Here is a 4,535-nt window from a genome sequence, read left to right as displayed (position 1 = left end):
CAGGCCACTACCACTGTATACTCCTATGCTTGCCTATACATCTCTACAAAGGATAGCCTAGGTTATAGTATCTAGTGTATTACTTATAAAGATTTTATATTTACTACCCCCGCCCCCCGAAATATAAAATACATCCCAAAATAATGGTCATCTATCATTAGGCCACATCAGAGCAGACCAACTTTCTGTATGAGATGAAGGAACTTACATTATAAATGAAGTGAAGCGCTTTGTTTGCCCGGCAGTCGGCTGCCTTTGATCTCCATGCCGCTCCTCCCCGGGTGCCTGGAAAAGCTGGATCTAATCCTGGAAAACTTCTCCTAGTTTCTCAGGACTGGCTCCAGCGAGATCAAAGGCAGCCGGTGTGTAAGCCGACTGCCGGGCAAACAAAGCGCTTCCCTTTATTTATAATGTAAATCCCCTATTACACGGGGCGACTGGAGGAGCAAATGAGCGCTGTCATCGCTCGTTTGCTCCTTGTTCCTCCTTGGACCTCCCCACGACCTCCCCTGCACTTACCTGCTCGCTGCCGCCATGTGTAATAGAGGCAGTAGCGAGCAGGTAAGTGCAGGGGAGGTCGTGGGGAGGTCCGGGTGATCGCTAGATTGTCCGGGCAACCCATAGAGAATAGTGGCGGTCTCCATCGTTCACGTCGGCTGATCGTTGCCTTCTACTACATAGGACGATTATCGGAAGATATTGGCCGAATACAGCCGATAATCATTCAGTGCATTATTATTATTATTATTTATTTATTGAGCGCCCTTAATTCCAGAGCGCTATACAATAGATAGGGGTAACAAACACATTACATGAAGGCAAATGGCCGACTGGTACATGGGGGAAGAGGACCCTGCCGGTGAGGGCTTACAATCTCCTTCTAATCTCTCCAGTCTCTGGCAGGAAATACTCCCAGGTCTAGCGTCCTTTCATCCATACATTATGTTGTCCAAACGTTCTGGAATTGATAGATAAGAAGTTTTGTCCTGTCCCCTCCCCCGCTGCACATTACACCGGGGATGGGAAACCTCTGCTCCTCCGGCTGTTGCAGAACTACAATTCCCATCATGCTTAGACCGCCAAAGTTTTGCAGTAGAATCTTAGCACATAAACTATACCCCGGCTGATAAAAACTTTTTTTTTTTTTTTTTTTTAAATGTTGGTGTTGTTGCCCATTTGAGCCATTCTTGGATTTTGCTGCTTTGTATGGCATAAAACATGTAATTGACCAATGAGGGGAGGTTTTCCCGCTCCTCAGCTGTCACTCTTACATGGGCTGATTATTGGCTGATGGAGTTTTTCTAGGAAGCCTTTTTGTTGATAATCAGCCTGTGTAGAAGAACCTTTACAGTACGTGCACACTGAGGAATTCTCGCAGATAACTTCCAGTGGAGTCCGTGCGCGCTCCCGCTTGAGGTTCTGCCGGTCCCATAGTCTCCACTCTATGCGCAGGCAGATTTTGCCTTCCGCCCAAAGAATTGATATGACGATTCTTTGGGCGGATGGTGGAATCTGCCTACGCATAATGTGTAGCCTATAGGATAGGCGGAACTTCAAGCGGGAGCTCGCGACGGAATCTGCTGGAAGCTATCTGCGAGAATTCCGCAGTGTGCACATAGCCTAAGGGCCCCATTCCACCGGACGATTATCATTCAGATTATCGTTAAATCGTTCGAATCTAAACGATAATCGTTCGGTTGAAATGCAGTTAACGATTAACGACTGAACGAGAAATCGTTGATCGCTTTATAAGACCTGGACCTATTTTTATCGTTGCTCGTTCGCAAAACGTTCGCAAATCGCTCGCATTGAATAAGACGTCGTTCGGTCGTTCACAGTAGATACGAAAGCCATAGCGAATAAATAGCGAAGAAGAAACAATCTCAATTACGATCATAAGTAACGATTATCGTTCCATGGAAATGAGTGAACGTTTTCAGGTCTTTCGCAATAGCGGTCGTTTGAGATCGTTAATCGTTAACGATTATCGTCCGGTGAAATAGGGCCCTATCACATCAATCTTTTTACTAGTCAGTGGCTGCAGTCGCTCTTATCTCTAGATAGCAAATAAAGGAAGGAAAAAGAAACCTGCCGAAACCCGGGATCGAACCAGGGACCTTTAGATCTTCAGTCTAACGCTCTCCCAACTGAGCTATTTCGGCTTCTGTTTAAACTGCAAACAGGGGCAGTACACAGGTTCGAAAATACATGAGGAGCCCCTATGGAGTTCTCCATAGAGAACAGATGAGGCCATGTTCACACACAGTTTTTTTTGCTCAGTATTTTGAAACCAAAATGCTTTTGGTTGCAAAATACTGAGCAAAAATACTGTGTGGGAACTTAGCCTGAGGCCATATTCATACTGTCTGAGATGTTCAACAGTACTGGTCGGGCACATTTGGGTGTACATTCCGGTGTGCCCGCACTCCAATTAACCATAGCAGACAATGTAGAGTACGACTGGAGTTGCACTTTACATTGTTTGCACAGTCTATTTCATGCGGCCGCTGTTAATGAATAGCGGCTGCAAAAAATAAAAATGGGAGTTATTTGTGCAGCCGCATGGCATCCCAGCCGGAGTGTATACAGTATGTATACACTCCACCCAGGATTCCATAGTAGTTAACCCTTAGAGGACCGGGCCAATTTCAATTTTTGCGTTTTGCGGGCCATAGCACTTGCGTTTTTTTTTACCTAGAAACCCACATGAGCCCTTGTTTTTTGCATCACTAATTGTACTTCGCAATGACAGGCTGAATTTTTTCATAAAGTACACTGCGAAACCAGAAAAAAATTCAATGTGTGATGAAATTGAAAAAAAAAAGAAAAAAGAAACTTTTTTTTTTTTTTTACGCCGTTCACCCTGGGGTAAAACTGGCTTGTTACATATGTTCCTCAAGTCATTACGATAAAAACGATATGTAACATGTATAACTTTTATATTATCTGATGGCCTGTAAAAAATTAAAACCATTGTTAACAAATATATGTTCCTTAAAATCGCTCCATTCCCAGGCTTATAGCGCTTTTATCCTTTGGTCTACCGTGCGGGATCAGGAATGTGATAATTTAATAGTTCGGGCGATTACGCACGCGGCGATACCAAACATGTTTTGTTTTGTTTTTTTATAACATGGGAAAAGGGGGGTGATTCAAGCTTTTGTTAGGGGAGGGGGCTTTTTATTTACACTTATACTAGAAGTCCCCCTGGGGTTAGGGTTATTCCCCCCTGGGGTTAGGGTTATTCCCCCCTGGGCTTAGGGTTATTCCCCCCTGGGATTAGGGTTATTCCCCCCTGGGGTTAGGATTATTCCCCCCTGGGGTTCGGGTTATTCCCCCCTGGGGTTAGCGTTATTCCCCCTGGGGTTAGGGTTATTCCCCCTGGGTTTAGAGTTATTGCCTCTGAGGTTAGGGTTATTCCTCCTGGGGTTACGGTTATTCCCCCTTGGGTTAGGGTTACTCCCCCTGGGGTTAGGGTTATTCCCCCTGGGGGACTTCTATTATAGGTACCCTGATCTCTCATTGAGATGTATGCAGTATAGTAATACTGCATAGATCAATGAGATAGGCACTCTATTGCTTCATTAGAGTGCCGAGCCGGGATCAGCGCCATAACGGCACAGACACCGTCCGGTGCCGAATGTAAGGATCGCCCCTCCGCCATTGTGTCGTGCGGGGGGCGATCCAGGGACACCAGGGAATGGGCCGCAATAAGTGTTCAGATGCAGCTGTCAACTTTGACAGCTGCGCCTGAATACATAAATAGCGGGCATGGCGATCGGACCTTGCCCGCTAATAGCTGCGGTCCCAAGCTACAAGTCACACCTGGGATTGCGGCAGTTCAGAGCAGGGCCGGCACACTGCCCCGCTCTTAACACCCCTAGTGACCGCTAGACGTACGGGTACGCCCACGGTCGTCTAGGGGTTAATGCGATTGGCCACTGTGATTAAACAACGGCCATTGTTTAATCATAAATACATTGAGTGAATGTGGCCGGACTATGTATTCCTGTGATACGATTGAATCCATATATCTACAGCCTGAGAAATAAGGAGGTGAAAGGGGCAGTGATGAGAGTGATGAGACAAATGACTGAACCTCAACAACAGAGAACAGACAATGACCTGGGCACAGGCCACTACCACTGTATACTCCAGGGATGGGGAACCTTCGCCCTCCAGCTGTTACAAAACTACAATTCCCATCATGTCTGGACAGCCAAAGCTAAAGCTCTCTAGGCATGATGGGAATTGTAGTTTTGCAACAGCTGGAGGGACGAGGTTCCCCATCTCTGGTCTACTCCTTTACTTGCCTATACTCTTAGCAATATAATCTACAATAGATTATAATATATAATCTATAATTTAATTTTAGCAAATAAAACAAACCTCGACTGATATAAACTTTACAAATACATTTTGGTGTCGGTGCCCATCTCAGCCCTATTTTCCCGCTCCTCAGCTGATCGCTGTCACTCTTACATGGGCTGATTATGGACTGATAGAGCTTTTCTAGGAAGGCTTCTTGTCCATAA

At 45.7% G+C, this 4,535-nt stretch overlaps 1 non-coding gene across 1 annotated transcript; it reads right to left on the bottom strand.

Moving 5' to 3' along the window:
* Positions 1–2,089: 2,089 nt before the first annotated feature.
* Positions 2,090–2,162, bottom strand: TRNAF-GAA (transfer RNA phenylalanine (anticodon GAA)). Its single transcript has one exon. It is a non-coding gene; the product is annotated as a tRNA-Phe (tRNA).
* Between the last annotated feature and the right edge of the window lie 2,373 nt (positions 2,163–4,535).

This window comes from Dendropsophus ebraccatus, chromosome 12, assembly GCF_027789765.1.
Source record: "Dendropsophus ebraccatus isolate aDenEbr1 chromosome 12, aDenEbr1.pat, whole genome shotgun sequence".
Taxonomy (NCBI): Eukaryota; Metazoa; Chordata; class Amphibia; order Anura; family Hylidae; genus Dendropsophus; species Dendropsophus ebraccatus.
This window is presented reverse-complemented; position numbering and strand designations above follow the sequence as displayed.